The sequence below is a fragment of the Salvelinus sp. IW2-2015 genome, linkage group LG17 (assembly GCF_002910315.2).
Source record: "Salvelinus sp. IW2-2015 linkage group LG17, ASM291031v2, whole genome shotgun sequence".
NCBI classification, from domain to species: Eukaryota; Metazoa; Chordata; class Actinopteri; order Salmoniformes; family Salmonidae; genus Salvelinus; species Salvelinus sp. IW2-2015.
This window is the reverse complement of record NC_036857.1, coordinates 16,854,549-16,875,335: the sequence shown is the minus strand read 5'-3', so window position 1 is coordinate 16,875,335 and position 20,787 is coordinate 16,854,549. Positions and strand designations below refer to the sequence as shown.

Sequence of the window (20,787 nt, the reverse complement as noted above, 5' to 3'; positions counted from 1 at the left end):
GACGGGATGAGGTCAATATCCTTCCAGGATACCCGGGCCAGGTCGATTAGAAAGGCCTGCTCGCTGAAGTATTTTAAGGAGCGTTTGACAGTGATGAGGGGTGGTCGTTTGACCGCGGACCCATTACGGACGCAGGCAATGAGGCAGTGATCGCTGAGATCTTGGTTGAAAACAGCAGAGGTGAATTTAGAGGGCAAGTTGGTTAGGATGATATCTATGAGGGTGCCCGTGTTTACGGCTTTGGGGTTGTACCTGGTAGGTTCATTGATCATTTGTGTGAGATTGAGGGCATCGAGCTTAGATTGTAGGATGGCCGGGGTGTTAAGCATGTCACAGTTTAGGTCATCTAGCAGCACGAACTCTGAAGATAGATGGGGGGCAATCAGTTCACATATGGTATCTAGAGCACAGCTGGGGTCAGAGGGTGGTCTATAGCAGGCGGCAACGGTGAGAGACTTGTTTTTTTTTTAAGTAGAAGTTGAAATTGTTTGGGTACAGACCTGGATAGTAGGACAGAACTCTGCAGGCTYCAGTAGATTGCAACACCGCCCACTTTGGCCGTTCTATCTTGTCTGAAAATGTTGTAGTTGGGGATGGAGATTTCAGAGTTATTGGTGGTCTTCCTAAGCCAGGATTCAGACACGGCTAAGACATCCGGGTTGGCAGAATGTGCTAAAGCAGTGAATAAAACAAACTTAGGGAGGAGGCTTCTAATGTTAACATGCATGAAACTAAGGCTTTTACGGTTACAGAAGTCATCAAAAGAGAGCGCCTGGGGAATAGGAGTGGAGCTAGGCACRGCATGGCCTGGATTCACATCTACATCGCCAGAGGAACAGAGGAGGAGTAGGATAAGGGTACGGCTAAAAGCTATGAGAATTGGACGTCTAMGACGTCCGGAACAGAGAGTAAAAGGAGCAGGTTTCTGGGGGCGATAAAATAGATTCAAGGTATAGTGTACAGACAAAGGTATGGTAGGATGTGAATACAGTGGAGGTAAACCTAYGCATTGAGTGATGATGAAAGAGATATTGTCTCTAGAAACATCATTGAAACCAGGTGATGTTATCACATGTGTGGGTGGTGGAACTGAAGGGTTGGATAAGGTATAATGAGCAGGGCTAGAGGCTCTACAGTGAAATAAGCCAATAAACACTAACCAGAACAGCAATGGACGAGGCATATTGACATTAAGGAGAGGCATTCTTAGCCAAGTGATCATAAGGGTCCAGTGAGTAGTGAGGTTGGCGATTCTGACAGCTAGCCGAGCGATGGGTAGCAAGCTAGCAGAAGATGGAGGTCTGTTTTTAGCTACCCCATGCGTTTCCGTCGATAGATTAGTGGGGTTCCGTGTGGTAGAGGGGACCAATCCAATTGTCAAAATAGTTATAGTTATAGTGGCCCAAGAAGATTTTTCGATAGACCTGTTCAGATAGTAACCAATATGCCCAAGACAGCTAACGATTAGCGGGCCGCAGTTAGCAGATGGTCGAATTACTGCAAAGAAATCAATACTAAAGGACACCAATAATAAGAAGAGACTTGCTTGGGCCAAGAAACACGAGCAACGTACATTAGACTGATGGAAATCTGTGCTTTGGTCAGATGAATCCAAATGTGAGATTTTTGGTTCCAACCGCCATATCTTTGTGAGACGCAGAGTAGGTGAACGGATGATCTCTGCATGTGTGGTTTCCTACCGAGAAGCAAGGAGCAGGAGGTGTGATGGTGTGGGGGTGCTTTGCTGGTGACACTGTCAGTGATTTATTTAGAATTCAAGGCACACTTAACCAGCATGGCTACCACAGCATTCTGCAGCGATACGCCATCCCATCTGGTTTGCGCTTAGTGGGACTGTCATTTTGTTTTTCAACAGGACAATGACCCAACACACCTCCAGGCTGGTTAACCCCCCCCCTTCTTCAATTTTCCACCTGAAGACATACCCAAATCTAAACTGCCCTCTAGCTCAGGCCCAAACAAGATTGATATTCTTGTACCCATTGAAAGAAAAACACTCTGAGTTTGTCGTGTAAATTGTGAATTTAAGTAGGAAATATAACAACAATAATCTGTTTAGATATTACAATGAAAAACAGAACATTAATTTTTAATTATAGTTGTATCTCATCTTTAAATGAACAAGATAAACCAAACATTCAATATGAATATGAGACAATTTCATATGAAAACATCTATGAGCAACAGTAACTCGTGCAAAAGTTCAGATGATTAACTTCCAAAATGAGAATAAATCATTATAGTTGCTACATACAAGTTATCATGAATCACCCATGTCCCACACAAGTACCCAAAGTTACCCAAGTGGTCAAATCTGGTGACGGAGGTATACAATTTAAACAAAATAAAACTAAACAAAACCAAAATTGTCATCTAACACACCCCCCCCCAAATAATAGAAGGAAATAAAGAAGAAAAAATATGGAAAAAATCAATTATGGAAGAAAAAATATGAAGAAGGAATAATTTATACATTTACAAAACATGTGTAACTATTACACACTTTACAAATTGGAAGACCTCAGTCCTCTTATCAAATTTCAAATCATATTAATAAGCCCCTCTACATCAGCTAAATCTCAAAGGCCCTTACAGAAGAAACCCGACCTAAAACCCAAACAGCAAGATCAGGTGTGAAGCACGGGCTAGAAAACCACCTAGAAAGGCCAAAAACCTAGAAGAAACCTAGGAGAAAACCAGCTATGAGGGGCCGTCCTCTTCTGCTGTTGCCGGGTGAGATTATTACAAACTAGATTTCATAACCTTTCATAATGACCAGCAGTTCAGACACTTAATAATCACAGTGGTAGAGGTGCAAACAGGACAGCACCTCAAGAGTAAATATGAACAGTACCTCTAGATGCCCGGATGTGCCAGAGACACAGGGTCCAGCTGATGAACCAGCTAGAAGGATGACACGTTGCCACATGGGCTCCATTCGAAGTCAGTCACTGATGAACAAGAACAATGGTTCAGAGAATCAGTTTAACATATATCCCGTCATCAACAGTATAATAAAAATTATAGATAACAGGAAATAAATTGCTGTCCATTTCACTTTTCCATTGTTGTGGCCGCCTCAAATAGGCAGTATTTCATGTGGGGGTAGGGTGGAGCCGTAAAGACGTGTCTTCGCCACTGAAGATTCATACTGGAAGGAGCTAAGTTTCATTACATTTTATATATTCAAATAAAATGTAAAAACAATCACAAATAATATTTTATATTAAATTTTCAAACAACGGCATTAGCATGAAAAACTACCAGTCCAAAACAATGTCCTCTCCTTCAAAAAAATATGCTTCCATTGAGTCATGGTCGTAATGAGTCGTCTTCCAAAAGCATATGTTTCACTTTCACGATCATTTCCTCTATAATTTTGTCTACATTCGTATATCTTGTCTTAGATAGCTTTCCCTGACTTATTCGCCATGATGTTCGGTATATAAACAGCTGAAGATCGCCACCGAAAACTTAGCTGGCAAGACCGTCTTTACGCCAGTTTACTACATGGGCTGGCTTCCAACACAGAACCATTGCATTATGCCGTTTACCTCTGCTCATTGGCTATCTTACCCAGCTAAATTCAAGACGATCAGTGGTCATTGGTTAAAATAACGATCAATCAACGAAACAGCGTCATATAATTGGTGCACAATGAGGTCGTTACTTGTTGTCTTCCAATCGGTTCTTTTGTCAATACGTCCCCGAAATGACCCATCAAGTTTGGTTGTGTTACAAACAAACAGTTGATTGCAATGAAACAAACATGACTGGATAAAGTCAGGTTTAGTCTGTGTATTACGTTAATTTTCGTCGAAAATTGAATGACACAAAATTCAACGAGATAAGCGTTCACAAAATGTTTCGTGTTAGGCTATAAAAATGGATTTAACCGAACAAAAGACCATTAATTGTGTAACAATGAGCCTTGGGATTGCAAACAGAGCAAGATCTTCAAAGGTAAACGATTTATTTCATTGCAATCTGTGATTTTGTTACGCCTGTGCTGGTTGAAATAGTATTTTGGTATGGGGCTCTGTGCTCAGATAATCGCATCGTATTCTTTCGCAGTAAATCCTTTTTTAAATCTGACAACCAGTTGGATTAGCAAGATTCTAGGCTTTTGAAGCATGTGAGAAACTTGTATTTTCAGGAATGTTTAATATGACTTTATGTGGCGATCACCGTATGTTGTCGAATTTAAACCCGGTACTGGTATCTGTAGCGCAGAGAAGTTAAGGACTATTTGACCAAGAAGGAGAGTGATGGAGTGCTGCATCAGATAACCTGGCCTCAACAATCACCTGACCCAATTGAGATGGTTTAGGATGACTTGGACTGCAGAGTGAAGGAAAAGCAGCCAGCAAGTGCTCAGCATATGTGGGAACTCCTTCAAGACAGTTGGAAATGCATTCCAGGTGAACCTGTTTGAGAGAATGCCAAGAGTGTGCAAGGCTGTCATCAAGGCAAAGGGGGGCTACTTTGAAAAATATCAAATATCAAATATATTTTGATTTGTTTAACACTTTTTTGGTTACTACATGATTCCATATGTGTTATTTCATAATGTTGATGTCTTTACTATTATTCTACAATGTAGAAAATAGTAAAAATAAAGAAAAACCCTTGAATGAGTATGTGTGTCCAAARTTTTGACTGGTACTGTATAAATTATTTAAAAAATAACAGAGGCCCAAACCTCGTATGTAGGTACAGCCTTGATTGCATTTAGATAAGTCCACATCTCAGGCCATCTAATTTATAGATCCAGCTACTTTTGAGGTCTGAAATGTTTTGACCAACGTTTAGAGTGTATCGTCCCTTTAAGATTATTTGTTCATGTATATGGATGCATTGTTCTAGTGTAAACAATTCATAACTGGCTTTGGTATTCTGTGAGGAACAATGGAGAGGATTCTCTAGTGAGGGAGACAGACAGGTGTGTTTGAAGACTGTGTGTTCTAGTAGTCCATAATGTTGTTTCCAGAGCACACAAACCACTTCACAACTAGACAAGACCCAATGTGCCTGAGAGGCATCCAATGCAAGCAAACATGCTCTTTAGCAAAGCAGACAAAGCTTTCCCTCGCCCTCCATTTGGTAAATCCGACTACAACTCATTCCTCCTGATTCCTGCTTACAAGCAAAAATTAAAGCAGGAAGCACCAGTGACTCGGTCTATAAAAAAATGGTCAGATGAAGCAGATGCTAAACTACAGGACTGCTTTGCTATAACAGACTGGAACATGTTCCGGGATTCTTCCGATGACATTGAGGAATACACCACATCAGTCACTGGCTTTATCAATAAGTGCATTGAGGACGTCGTCCCCACAGTGACTGTACGTACATATCCCAACCAGAAGCCATGGATTACAGGCAARATTCGCACTGAGCTAAAGGGTAGAGCTGCCGCTTTCAAGGTGCGGGACTCTAACCCAGAAGCTTACAAGACATCCCGCTATGCCCTSCGACGAACCATCAAACAGGCAAAGCGTCAATACAGGGCTAAGATTGAATCATACTACACCGGCTCCGACGCTCGTCGGATGTGGCAGGGCTTGCAAACTATTACAGACTACAGAGGGAAGCACAGCCGCGAGCTGCCCAGTGACACGAGCCTACCAGACGAGCTAAATCACTTCTATGCTCGCTTCGAGGCAAGTAACACTGAGGCATGCATGAGAGCATCAGCTGTTCCGGACGATTGTGTGATCACGCTCTCCGTAGCCGACGTGAGTAAGTCCAGGTCAACATACAGGTCAACATACACAAGGCTGCGGGCCAGACGGATTACCAGGACGTGTGCTCCGGGCATGTGCTGACCAACTGGCAGGTGTCTTCACTGACATTTTCAACATTGAGTCTGTAATACCAACATGTTTCAAGCAGACCACCATAGTCCCTGTGCCCAAGAGAACACAAAGGCCAACCTGCCTAAATGACTAAACCCGTGGCACTCACGTCCGTAGCCATGAAGTGCTTTGAAAGGCTGGTAATGGCTCACATCAACACCATTATCCCAGAAACCTAGACCCACTCCAATTTGCATACCGCCCAAACAGATCCACAGATGATGCAATTCTATTGCACTCCACACTGCCTTTCCCACCTGGACAAAAGGAACACCTATGTGAGAATGCTGTTCATGACTACAGCTCAGCGTTCAACACCATAGTACCCTCAAAGCTCATCACAAAGCTAAGGATCCTGGGACTAAACACCTCCTTCTGCAACTGGATCCTGGACTTCCTGACACCGCCCCAGGTGGTGAGGGTAGGTAGCAACACATCTGCCACGCTGATCCTCAACACTGGAGCTCCCAGGGGTGCGTGCTCAGTCCCCTCCTGTACTCCCTGTTCACCCACGACTGCATGGCCAGGCACGACTCCAACACAATTATTAAGTTTGCTGACGACATAACAGTGGTAGGCCTGATCACCGACAACGATGAGACAGCCTATAGGGAGGAGGTCAGAGACCTGGCCGGGTGGTGCCAGAATAACAACAACTATCCCTCAACGTAACCAAGACTAAGGAGATGATTGTGGACTACAGGAAAAGGAGCACCGAGCACGTACCCATTCTCATCGACGGGGCTGTAGTGGACGAGGTTGAGAGCTTCAAATTCCTTGGTGTCCACATCAACAACAAACTAGATTGGTCCAAACACCACCAAGACAGTCGTGAAGAGGGCACGACAAAAGCCTATTAACCCTCAGGAAACTAAAAAGATTTGGCATGGGTCCTGAGATCCTCAAAACGTTCTACAGCTGCAATATCGAGAGCATCCTGACCGGTTGCATCACTGCCTGGTACGGCAATTGCTCGTCTCCGACCGCAGGCACTTCAGAGGGTAGTGCGTACGGCCCAGTACATCACTGGGCAAAGCTGCCTGCCATCCAGGACCTCTACACCAGGTGGTGTCAGAGGAAGGCCTAAAAATTGTCAAAGACCCCAGCCCCCTAGTCATAGACTGTTCTCTTGCTACCGCATGGCAAGCGGTACCGGAGTGCCAGTCTAGGACAAAAAGGCTTCTCACAGTTTTTACCCCAAGCCATAAGACTCCTGAACAGGTAACCAAATGGTTACCCGGACTATTTGCATTGGTTTCCCCCCCAACCCTCTTTTACGCTGCTGCTACTCTCTGTTAATCTTATATGCATAGTCACTTTAACTATACATTCATGTACAATACTAACCTATTGGCCCGACCAACCAGTGCTCCCGCACATTGGCTAACCGGCTATCTGCATTGTGTCCCACCACCCGCCAACCCTCTCTCTGTTCATCATATATGCATAGTCACTTTAACGATACCTACATGTACATACTACCTCAATAAGCCTGACTAACAGGTGTCTGTATATAGCCTTGCTACTCTTTTTTCAAATGTCTTTTTCTGTTGTTTTATTTCTTTACTTCCTACCTACACACCTACACACTACACACACACACACACACACACACACACACACACACACACACACACACACACACACACACACCACACACACACACACACACACACACACACACACACACACACACACACACACACACACACACACACACACACACACACACACCTTTTTTTCCCCCACACCATTGGTTAGAGCCTGTAAGTAAGCATTTCACTGTAAGGTCTACACTTGTTGTATTCGGCGCACGGTGACAAATAAACTTTGATTTGATTTAGCAGGAGTACAGTGAAAGAGGAGACCTGGAGTTAAACATTTAGCCTCATTCCTAAACAAACTCCTCAGGGCCGAGCGTGGCTTTCCCCTCAATAATTAAACTTGACCCTGAGCAGCCGATGGCCAGGAGCGTTTGATAGGCTATGGGGGTCAGGCCCTATGGGGGTCAGGCCTTTCATGGGTTAATGTGTGCAGYTGAGAAAGTGATMGMTTTTCTCAAATATATAAAGAGATCAATGACCATAATATCAATAATGATAATGAGCAATGGGATATTAAGCATTTTTCTCAATGTTGAAAATGCTTTAAATTGGGGGAACTCAAAATTAGATATTAGATATMAAGATAGAAAATGTAGTGGGGTTTTTAATTTGATCTTTATGATCAAATTAGAGAGATTACAATCTGTATAAGTAAAGTTTGAATAAAAATAATCACATCAAATAATTATATGTTAGTGTTCATGTTTTTGATGCACTGTTAACTAATATTTTTATTATTATAATAATTMTGTTACCTTTGTTTAACTAGGTAAGTCAGTTAAGAACAAATTCTTATTTACAARGACGGCCTACCCCGGTTAAACCCGGACGACGCTGGGCCAATTGTGCGCCGCCCTATGGGACTCCCAATCARGGTTGGATGTGATACAGACTGGAATCGAACCAGGGACTGTATTGACGCCTCTTGCACTGAGATGCAGTGCCTTAGACCGCTGCGCCATATAATCCATTTCCACTAACGTCTCTGCCTTCTCTTTTTCCAGAAGATTCTGGATGTTGCCAAATATCCAGCTAACGAATTTAATATGGTTTGGAGGAAAGAACAACACCTTACGGAGGTCGAAAAATACCCCCCAAAAATGGACGGTGTGCCCTTCAGAAAGGCACTTAACCCAAATTTACTCCAGGGGCACCATACTACTATGGCTGACCCTGTAAAAACAACAGATTTTACTGCACCTATCCGTTGTACGTGACAAAACATTTTATTTTTCTAAAAAGTTTTTTTTTTTTTTAACTATCACTAAGGCTCTAAATTTGAGACTATTGCCCAGTAAGTGAATTCCGCATTTTATGCTATTCTTTTGAGAGCGAATATCATAGCCTACCTACGATTTTGTGCTTATAAAACAACATAAAACGTCTCAACTTTAGGCCTTGAAGATCACCTGAAAGTGCTTTTTCTTGAATGGTGAGTACTATTGAATGTAATAAATAAAGTAAAGCACTGGGCTGGGCTGGGTTAACAGATGTTTTGTGGAATGAAGGTGCTTTAATAATGGATATGCCTGACTCCCCTTCCCCATGTCACTAACGCAACAACACCATTGGGGCTTATCGAATGTTTCTCCTTCACACACACACACACACATGCACACTCACATACACCCTGCCCCCACACAATCATTGGGGCCCAATTACCTGGTGGTGGTAGATGGTGGCAAGTTGGAGCAAGGCTGTGGTTGCTAGACCGCTTGTGTGTGGCGGTCCCCAGGTGAATGCTCCACACACACAGAACTCCTCTCATATCACTTCTAAACCTCTTTCGTATAGGAACTCATCACAAAATGGAGTTATGCGGCTCGCAGTACTCTGTCACATGAAATGTGTCTGTCTATATCTGTGTCTAGGCCTAGTCATTCATTCCCATTTCAMAGCTCATCTCTGGTCAACTTAGGGGTGGCTAAACTCTTACCTTGAGTAGTGGGAAGACAGGGAGGTAATTGGTGAGAGACTTCCTAGAAATCTATGGTTCAGCACTGGTCATGATAATGAGAGCCCTTTTAGCATCACACCTGTGCTAAGTCCTCCAATTTCCTGTAAGACATGTCAATCTCTGTAATTATCCCACAGTCAGCTGAGCGGAAGGACAAAAGGGAGACAGGTGGATGAAACAACAGAACAGAGAACAAACAGATGCAACATATTGGCCTAAAGAAGGACAAGTACTGACGAGCATTGACAGAACTGGAGTGATATCTCATTGTAAAGTATTTGTTCATTTGTGAGTTGCTTGCTTGATAATAGCAATGTGATAGGGCTTGGCTTACGTTGTAAGAGGGGGAAAATCATATAGCTAGGTGAAATTGTAAAAAAATTGATAAATGAAATGTCATCATAACACACTGACTATCTTAATGACCTCACAAAATCAACAACGAATAGTCACAGAATAAGGCGTGGATAAAATTGGACAAACACAATGGGAAAGTCAGTACAACAGGGTGTAAATGCAAAGYAATACAAAAAKCCCCACGCTATGATGACGTGAGCARTAACCKTTTGAGTAGTATCATGATGCAGCTGCTGACTTTGCTGTGTCTTTGGTGTGTGCATGTTTTGTGTGCGTGCATGCATGTGTGTGTGTGTGCATGCATGTGTGTGMGAAGTCGTCGTTAACGCTGTCTTTACATCCTCCATGCGTGACAGGCCAGCCTGATACCCATCTATACCCAAATGAGCTCAGGTTGTGCCCCAGCTCAACACTCTAGACCTCATTTGGAATGCAAATGAAAAGACTAAACAAAGCAAACCTTTCAGACCATTCAGGCAATTCACTCACCAATCCCTTTGAGGAAGGCTAACTTCACTCAGGGGCTACTTAAGACAGAAGTAAAAATCCTAAAAGGKCGTATTTATTTCATTTTTTTCAACACTTCTGTGCTTTGAGGACCTAGTTACCCATACCATAGTAGCATGTCTGCTAAATGCAGAAAAAGAAACATATATCAAATMTATTGCTCACATACTCGTGTTTAGCAGATGTTATTGCGGGTGTAGCGAAATGCTTGTTCTTCTAGCTCCGAAAGTMCAGTATTATCTAACAAGTAATATCTAACAGTTTCACAATATATCCCCAAAAATACACGTAAATCTAAGTAAGGAATGGATTTAGAATATATATACATATATGTCAGAGTGGCATTGGACTAAGATACAGTGGTATAGAATACAGTATATACATATGAGATGGGTGATGCAATATTTACACACAATTAAAGTGACTAAGATACCGTAGAATAGTATAGAGTACGCCCTCCAGCCCGGAGCCTCCAGCGACGCCCTCCAGTCCGGAGCCTCCAGCGAGGGTGCCCAGTCCGGGGCCCGCAGCGAGGGTGCCCAGTCCGGGGCCCGCAGCGAGGGTGCCCAGTCCGGGGGCCCGCTACGAGGGTACCCAGTCCGGGGCCCGCTACGAGGGTCCCCGCACTAGAGGCGCCACCTAAGTGGGCCAAGCCAGAGGTGGAGCGGGGCCTACGTCCACCACCGCGGAGAAATTTCCACCCAGACCCTCCCCTATAGGTTCAGGTTTTGCGGCCGGAGTCCACACCTTTGGGGGGGGGGGGTACTGTCACACCCTGACCTTAGAGCTTTTTATGTCTCTATTTTGGTTTGGTCAGGGTGTGATTTGGGTGGGCATTCTATGTACATTTTTCTATGTGTTGTATTTCTTTGTTTTGGCCGAGTATGGTTCTCAATCAGGGACAGCTGTCTATCGTTGTCTCTGATTGGGAACCATACTTAGGTAGCATTTTCCCACCTGTGTTTTGTGGGTAGTTATTTTCTGTTTAGTGTTTTCTGCACCTGACAGSACTGTTTCGGTTTCGTTTTGTACTTTGTTATTTTTGTTCTAGTGTTCAGTTTAAATAAAAGTCATGAACACTTACCACGCTGCGCTTTMGTCCGATTCTTCCTCTTCAGATGACGACACCCGTAACAAGTGCAGTTTATACATATGAGATGAGTAACGCTAGATACGGAAACATTATTAAAGTGGCTAGTGATCCATTTCTAAAAGTGGACAGTGATTCCTAATCAATGTCTATAGGCAGCCGCCTCTGATGTGCTAGTGATGGCTGTTTAGCAGTCTGATGGCCTTGAGATAGAAGCTGTTTTACAGTCTCTTGGTCCCAGCTTTGATGCACCTGTACTGACCTCGCCTTCTAGATYATAGCGGGGCGAACAGGCAGTGGCTCGGGTGGTTGATGTCCTTGAGAATCTTTTTGGCCTTCCTATGGCATATCATATTATTCCCTGAGTAGTCATGCCACTCTCACAACCCCTGTGTTGTGTTATTTATATATATATTGTTTACCTTAGTTGAATGCACTGACTGTAAGTCGTTCTGGGTAAGAGCGTCTGGTAAATTACAAAAAGGTCATGTAAAATGTAAAGCCACTGAKTACTCTACCATGGGTTGAATTTACAGTTGATATCATGTTCAAATTAGATGGACTAGATGGATTCTGCATAATTCTACTCAAACCAGTGTATATCTGTGGCATGCTGCTTGGAACAATCCCCTTTCTTCTCACGTGCTTCACAGCAATCTCTGCCATTCCCCCTCCCCTGAAACAAGATCTGGATATGGCATTGCCTGCCTTGTTGAAGATAATCAAGTAAATTACACCAGGCCCAAGGTGGCTGCCTTGCTCAGCCAGCTAGCCAGCCTTGGCCAGGGATTAGGGCTCAGCCTCACCCCCATCAGCCACAGTGATTGATAGACCAACATACCCTGCTCTAGGCCCGACCTGGCCTAATCTGGCTCACCTCAAACCGTCTGTGTCTCTGTCTGTTTCACCTACCTGTACTTTGTTCACTTGTCATCTGGCTTTAAACCAGTAGGGCTTTGTTAGCCACTGAGGCTGGAATGGCTTTTGTGACCAGAAAATAGAGAGACTGAAAGAGACAAGGGCAAAGGGTATTTCAGGTTACGGCTATTTCATATATACACTGACAAGTATGCCAGAGGTCATGTGGGTTTTTTTCACAAAGGATTTTTGGTAGGCTCTATAAGATTTGCAATCTATATGTTTCCCTCTCAATATGGTTTTGGTTTGTTTCTGGGCGTGGACTGGGGCTCATGGATGATGTTGGTGTAGTTTGTGTTGTGATAGGAACTGAGGCCGTTCCCACAGGAGCTCAGGCTAACGTCATAAACACATACAATGTACCTGGGGTGGGAGCGGCGGCGGGCTTGGGTGGGGGCAGGTGAACCGGTGAGGTGGGACAGGGGGGGGGTTGGACTGGGCTTAGTCTCAGACCTGATTGGCCACTGCAGCACAGGGGACACACCTGTGATCGCCAGAGGCTAAGGAGATTGGCTGCCACCTGAAAATTACACCTGTGGGGGAGGGAGGCCAGGCTACATGTAAACCTATCCCCTTTACAAATTCAGTCTACTCGTCTTGAGGAGTTTAACCAGGTAGTGTCGCAGTGAGCTCCGGGAAACTTGAGCCGAGTCTTCACGACTTAAACCTGTTGAGTTGATTTTTGGGGTTCTTCGCCTCCTCTTTGGGTGTCTAGTCAAGCCGAGCTAATTCTCCTGCCTGAGAGCGGCAACTTTTTCCAAGCAAACATCGAAGAGTTGGTCTCTCTGTGAGAGGAGGGAAGAGGAAGACATATCTATGAGGCAGCAGCCAGCAGCCACATCCAGGCAACATGATGCCTCTTTCTGGCTCACTTGACCACACCTGGGAAGGACAGGGTAACCCACCAACATGAAACCTCCTTATTTGTTTTCATTTTGGTCCATGTACGATTTCCTCTGACATTATTTGTGATACATTTACTTTGTCATCGCACCAGCTTACAGGTAGACTGAAGTCCAGTTGTATTTATACTTATGTAATAGTCAGGAAATGGATGGCAAGCAAACAAGGTCGTTGTATAAAACCGTTGGTGCTTGTATGCTGTTACAGGAAGAGCATGAGTTTAGGGGGAAGCATATTATAAACTGTATCAGATTCCAGTCCATTTAAACAGAAACAAAAGAGCCGAACGTTAATTCCTAAACTGGAAAGACCAGTTGGGGCAGGTAGAGGCAAACAAACAGACTTATCAAAGGATATAAAGACAGCAGCTTTTTCCCTCCATTGTCACACTGGAAATGCACATTTGGAAGAACATTAAAGCAGTTATGGTAACATTTTGATAATTGTACCACCTCAAAAGCTGATGATAACCAATTGACGTMAAATATTTTCATTATTTTACAAAATAAACATTTATGTATTTTAAATATTTTAAAACATTTATTCTGATTTGAAAAAAAGATAATGAAGGCATGGGAGCGTTTTTGACAACTTATCTCTGCTACCTGTTAAATAAGTCTCAATGCATCCTTTTCTTAGGATGTTGCATGTCTAGAAAAGGAGACTAAAATACCAAGGCTAGGCCTGTTCTTACTTATTTCCTTTGGCATGTATAGATAGAGATTTCAAATAATAATCTGTTTTTCCTAACCTTTTGATGTGAGAAATACAAGGTTTACGTAGTGGATATATGCTGAACGTAAAATGTCTGCTCATCCATTTTAATCTTCTGTAGGTTTTTGTTGTATTTTGTTCGACTTCTGGGAGTAGAAAATAACCATTAGGATGGTTATGTTTTTGGAATGTTGCAAGAAGATTGATTTAATCTTTTTCATAAAGTTTAAAAGGTGTTGTTGATAAATGGAGGGAAAATGTTGACCAAATAGTGCAGTGAATAAGGAGTGAGGTGAAAGATTTTGATTGGCGGAAAGACAGACATTCGTTCAATTCTTTGAATGAGTAATTCGTAATTGTTTATAGCTTTTTAAAGATTGACTATGGGTTGGGCATTACAGATATCATAACTGGTCTGTAGGGAATTTCCATAGAATGTGACTCACTAGATTGGTAAGCCATACAAAATGGAGGTTGAAATTTGAAAATAGTTTTTTTTASCGTTTTTTTTTTTTTACAGCTTAGAAAACAGACATGTGAAGCTAAGAACAAGCTAACTATGTTAACCATAATGCCAATCACGGAATAAAGTGAGAGGTCAGGGAATAAAACATTGAGTTTGTGAACTGAAGAACAGGCAGTTTAAATAGGTATGACTATGACTAACCAGCTTTTGCCATAACTGTTTTAAACCATTAACATTATGGTTGATGTTGGTGGAATGCTGTTTCTTTGTACCTAGATAAATCAATGGCAATAGCTGCTATAAAAATATGTAAAACATTGACAGGATTTTAGGGGGATTTTTTCCTTTTTCAAGGACAAGTTAAGAAAGAAAGCATTTTCAGACAAATCATGGAAATACATTAATATTGAAGCTAGGAATAGACAATAGTAATGTGGAAATAAAAATGTATATTTGTGATACTTAAATCAAGCCAAACGGACAAATAGATTACTTAATTAAGGTGCCATGCATGAGGGAGGCTAGAAACCTTTTTTGCTTAAAAAATTTCACTCATTCATTGGAAATACTCAAACCGAAAGGGAAAGTAAGTGAACTATGAAAAGTGATAGTTCTCAACTGAATTAATGAACCATGAAAGATAGTAGAATAGTAAATATATAATTTCATTTAGTCAAATAGCAGAGGGAACTGAACACTATAGTAAATATTGAAATAAAACAATGAAACAACCAAAGAGAAATAGCTGAAAAGCGACGAATCAAGCCACTAAGCTTTACTCTCCAGTAGTCTGGAGGGCCAATTAGTGGTGTTGATAAGGTCCAGCCGTAAGTGAGGTTTTGGATTTCACCAACATTCTTCTCCACAAAGACGGCAACTATTGATTAAGGGCCACGCTGGTTTACCTATCAGGATTATTTCACAGTGGAGTCCCATTCCAACGCAGAGGGCAGGGTTACCTGATCACGCCTCACTCACTCAGTAAGGCTACAGCGTGGGCAGCCGTATACACCACACCGAATGAACAACCTCTCCAACAATGGAATAATTTCACTCAAGAGCCAAAACAGGGACGAGTTTCAGGGACAAAACTTAAGCAAACCTTAAAGAAGGAAAGATAACTGAGGAAATGCATAGCAAGCACGTGGGAAGTAGGAAGTCAGAAAATACTTGAAACTATACGGTCTACTTGACTTTAAATACGTTTTATTTCCATTGTCCTCTTCTTCATTCTACAAGCTTTAATACTCATTCTTTCTCCCTAATCTTTTTTTTCTCTCTCTCTTTCTCTTTAGGCCTGCAGCCCTGGTGTATAATGCTGATGATTAACTAAATAGAGGCTGCAGCAGTCTGTGAGAGCAGGTCAGCTTGGCTTTCTCATTTCATGGGCCCTGACTGACTGACCGGGAAGAAGCTGAACTGTTCGCAGGCGCTGGCTGCTAAAAATTCAAGACCTTTTTTACCCCCCACCCCCCTTTACTCACTTTGTTTTGTTGCATTCTTTCCTTTTGGGTTCCTTTTCACGACGGTAAGGTTACAGGTACATTCTTAACCTTTTTTCACTGCCTGTTCTTTTCCCTCCCTTATGCTCTCTCTCTCTACCTTTCTCATTCACTCACACTTCCATTTAGCTCATTTGCAGGATGACTGGAAACCTATTCTTTCCCTCTGAACACAGGATTGTCTTGATTCTAGTTTTGTTTCAGGTTTAGAGAAAAAAAGAGCAAAAAAATTGTTAACATTAATAGATATCAATATTAGTATAACTATTGCTGACTTACTGTATCAAGTCTCAATAAAATTAGAACGAGTTATAGCAGTTATTTGACAATGCACGATGCAAATCATTTGTTGCCACTTTGATTGTTGAGTTAATGTACATATTTGAATGGCTGATCAGTCTTGTGTCACTATTTTAAGTGGCAATGTAAATAGAATGACTAACTAAGGAATACTGGTATATATTTTATATGAGTCTTTATCTTACAAAAATATAAATAATTAGCATGCAGCATTGTGCCACTTCTAATGTGTGATGCTTTCACACTGTGTACCTGTGAATAGCCCACGTTATTCAGTAAACAAAAGCTGTCTCAATGACCTTCTGCACACACTGCATAGGCACAGGCTAGGTCAGTCCAGCATTCCTCCAGGCTTTCAACACACTACAAACACAAAGAAAGGAGGTACAGGAAAAAGGAAGGCATTAATTTCCCCTTTGTTTTCAACATTTCATCAAATTACTGTTGAAATGAATATGACATGACATACATTGTGCTAACTGTGCTACCATCTTCAGGGACATGAAATGTGAATACAGAACAACAACCCCAAGGCCTTGTTGCTTTAGTTTTCAGTATGAAAAATGCAGTGGGTTTTGTTGAGAATGGATGTTAATAATGCAGTGGTCAAAAAAATACCCAATTGTCATACTTGAGTAAAAGTAAAGATACATTAATAGAAAATGACTCAAGTGAATGTCAACCAGCAAAATACTACTTGAGTAAAAGTATAAAAGTATTTTGGTTTTAAATATACTTAAGTATATTTATTTAAGGATAGCCAGGGGCACAATCCAACACTCAGACATTATTTACAAACAAAGCATTTGTGTTGAGCGAGGCCGCTAGATCAGAGGCAGTAGGGATGACCAGGGATAATATATATAGATATATATAATTTTCAGAATGAGGGGAAAAAGCAGCCTTACRGTTTCGTGGAACAAGATCAGTCAGAACAGGTTTGGGCAATCATTAATATCCCCTGTGGCCCACTCTCCTGTGGCAGAACCTAACCTACAGTCCCTACCGTACAACAAGTTGTATTTTTTTGTTTTCGAGGCGAGTTTCAAATACGTGGTTTCCCCCCACTTCATCTCTTGTTTAAGACCTGGGGGTTAGGTGATATATTGAACTTGCTATTGTTAGTTTGAGTTTGAGATAGTAGAGTCCACCCAAGGCCACAATTTGTTGAGTTAACTGAAGTGGAGTTCTAATGGATATTGATGATGAGTTGCATGTGTGCCTGGGGAGGGGGTATACTTGATTTTATATTATTATAGTTTCTCCTTCTTTCTGTGGTAAATACAGATGTAGCTACAGAGATGTGAAAGACAGGCCTTCTAATGATAATTTGCATTACCAGTCAGGGTTGCCTACTGTTTAGTACACCTCTTTCTTTTCATAGTGGAATGTTCCTGACGTCTCAGTTATGCACATAGGTGGGGCTTATCCCCACACAAACCTACCCAAAGCAAGGTTAGCCTTTTACCAAGTTTTTGTCAGTCAAAACCAGGAGATAACACAACACATTAAACAAAATTAACCTGTATTGTAAAATGCTTAGACGAAAATATTATTACTGCGATCCGTACACTTATTGTGATCTGTAAAATAATCACTTTTATGACCCATTGTTTGTCTCCTATGCATGTATTGGATGGTCATCCCCATCTTACAAGGCAGCATTGGATATCATCAATCTCTCTAATACTGCCTGGTAATGATGATGCTAGCCATCCGCTAACTACAGTGATACACCACACAACTTACAACGTTAGCTAGCTACATAAGCACACTTTACCTCAGCTTGGCGACCATTTTTTTTCTCAATGAAATGCTCTGGTTTACGCTGAAATGGCTTTCAGGATCCATCTTACCTGACAGTGCTGGATTGTACAAAAATGTTCTAACACTGTCTGGTAACGATGTTTCCTGGGTGACACACCTACCTCCAGAGATACGCCTCAGCTAAGGATGTGCTTAAAGGGTCAGGTGTGACCACTTGATGAAAGCATACCATAGACAATACCTGATCAGATTATCTGTAGTGTTAGAACTTGACTCCAGTTTGAACTCTGTATCTTTCTTCAAGGATTTGATGTCTGATATTGTCACTGATAAGAAGACTTGGTTTAGGGTTGCATCTATCTGTAAGAGATTGTCTTAAATCTTCTTCTATTCGCCTTTATTCCGCTAGCTAAAACTATACATCTGGAAGAAGCTCCATTTTACCTCGTCATTTATTTGTAGAAAAGATAGGCCTATGAAGTGCTTATTTTGTGAATTGTATTGGGAAAATATTTGGCATTCCAAGTAATWGAAATATCTCAGTGTTCCTCATTTAAGAATCAATTCAAACAAATGGAGAAGATTAGAGGCACGACTGGCAATTGCCTTTCCTTGGGGAACGAGTAGAGGAGATCATTAGGGGCCCTAGCTCACCCAGCCTTTGTATTCCACTTCCCTATCCTGTTCTAGGGTGGCCCCACCCAACCTGTGTTAAAGAATAAAGGTTGGTTGACGGTTCAACCGGTCGCACCGCCACTCATTTTCGTATCCCCTCCCCTCTGTAGCGTGTGGCTTGTGTCACCGTGATTGGTCCAGCACCYCTTATCTACATGGCACATCCTGAAACTGACACGAGCTCACCTGAGCACTTATGATAAAAATAGACTCAACAACATCCTCCTTGACTCCTTACCACTCCCCTTCAGCCTCACCCCTCTCTCATCCCTTCATATGAATGATTACTCTTTTTTATCGCAGCTAAATATATCCCACAGCTCTATCTGTAGTGCCTTTTGTTGTTTTACAAGGCTTCATTGGAGAACTTTTGTTCCAATTCAAATTTTAGAATTCTGTTGAATTTTTTTCATAAACAAATGATAAATAGCCATAGACTTAAATGAGTTGATCCCTTATGGCAAACTACTACCCCGTTCCATGTCGTCTTCCAGGAAGAAAAATACATCCRAATTTAATAGGTAAAGCCTTCAAACAGACAGCACAGACATTGGCAAATAATAAAAGGAGCTGGCAGAGCCTAAATGTTTGTTTAAGGAGGGAGAATTACCTCGCAAATATTGAACCATCCTTTATTGYCTCACCTCCCTTTGTTTGCCTTTATTTATGACATAGACACACAGAATGGTTCAATGTCTTTTCCCTTTTCACCCCCTCTCCTTTCCAAACGGTTAAAAAGACAATTTGATGTTGTACTGAACCCAAATGTGGCATATGGATTTAATTTGCGGTGAGAGGGCACCACATTTTGATGTGAACTTTCAACCAACAGGATCTAGTTTGTCTTTATTCATGGCAAATCATTGTAAATGTACTCCATATAACATAGTCTTTGAGAATATGAAAAAGACAGAGTAGTATCCATGTCTGTGTGTGAAACAGACAAACAGACGGACGGACGGACAGACAGACAGACATACTGTATCTTTTCAGCCTGTCTTTTCCTGTATCTCATCCTGTCTCTTTCAGCTGTCTCCCTCTGCGTACAGTGGACGGTTGGTTCAGAGGGTGTCCTTCAGTCCTGGCTCCCTAGCCTGTTGATTGGCGTCTTACCAGACATGGTTAGATCTAATTATCCCTGTCTAATACTGTCTGGTAATGCCGTCCATTGAATGGCGTTAACTTCTCTTTTTCCTCTCTCCTTCTTGTACAGAAGTTTGAGCATGGCCGTCAGTTTTCTTGGTGTGTCTGACCTCTTAGGCTTCCTCTATGTTAATGTGTGTATACAGGGTGTGTGTGTGTGTATATGACCAGTGCATAGACACATTGGTTGAAGTGACAGATGGATTGGGATGTGGTCACTATGGTCATGAAGATAATGACTATACAGGAACTATGAACCTTGCACTGGAAGATTGATTCAGTTGTCAGTGCTCTTCCATGTGCCATGTGTCAGAGTTTATTCCTTAAGCAACGGCCCAGGATGGTCAAAGAAATACAGCATTTTTGGATATATACATATGTGATGCCATAAGTAGTTAAAATGCTTTAAGGTGCTTTTAAATCTCGCTCTGTCTCTCTCTCTGTGTGTGTGTCCATAAATCTACTGTATCAAATATTTTATATTTAAACGGATGTAATATTATCTTCATGTAATACACATTTTTTCGACTTTTAAAAGAAAGATTTGTGTGTTCGTCACAGTGTCATGGTTACTAAATTCCAAATAGGAACCTTTGACATTTCTCCAGGTACAGTAAATAAAAAACTATAAATGAATCCATTATTGATCTATTTTATCTATAAATAGTGTCTATACTACAACCAAGCGATAGATACACATATGTATTTTCGCCAATGTTATGTAATATGACATGACTATATCAAATAAACTTGAATTAAAACAATATTTGACTTTGCCCTGTCCTTTTTGACTGTGATTAATAGTGTCGTCTGAATGCATTTAATGATCTTTCTAGTCACATAGTTTTGTATGAAGGAATGTAAATGTGATCGATGTGTGCTCTGGTCATTGTGTTCAGGGGGACTCTTCACCGAGCGGAATGCCTGGCCCCAGTCAGGTGGAGATCAGGTTACATCTGAACAGAGCACCTTTTTAAATCCCTCAGTTTACTCATGAAGTCACCT

The 20,787-nt window shown here is 41.8% G+C and overlaps 1 long non-coding RNA gene across 1 annotated transcript; it reads left to right on the top strand.

The window, feature by feature from the left end:
• Positions 1-12,923: 12,923 nt before the first annotated feature.
• Positions 12,924-20,548, top strand: LOC111976558 (uncharacterized). The gene is made up of 2 exons (XR_002878939.2): positions 12,924-13,208; positions 15,691-20,548. It is a non-coding gene; the product is annotated as an uncharacterized lncRNA (long non-coding RNA).
• Positions 20,549-20,787: the final 239 nt, after the last annotated feature.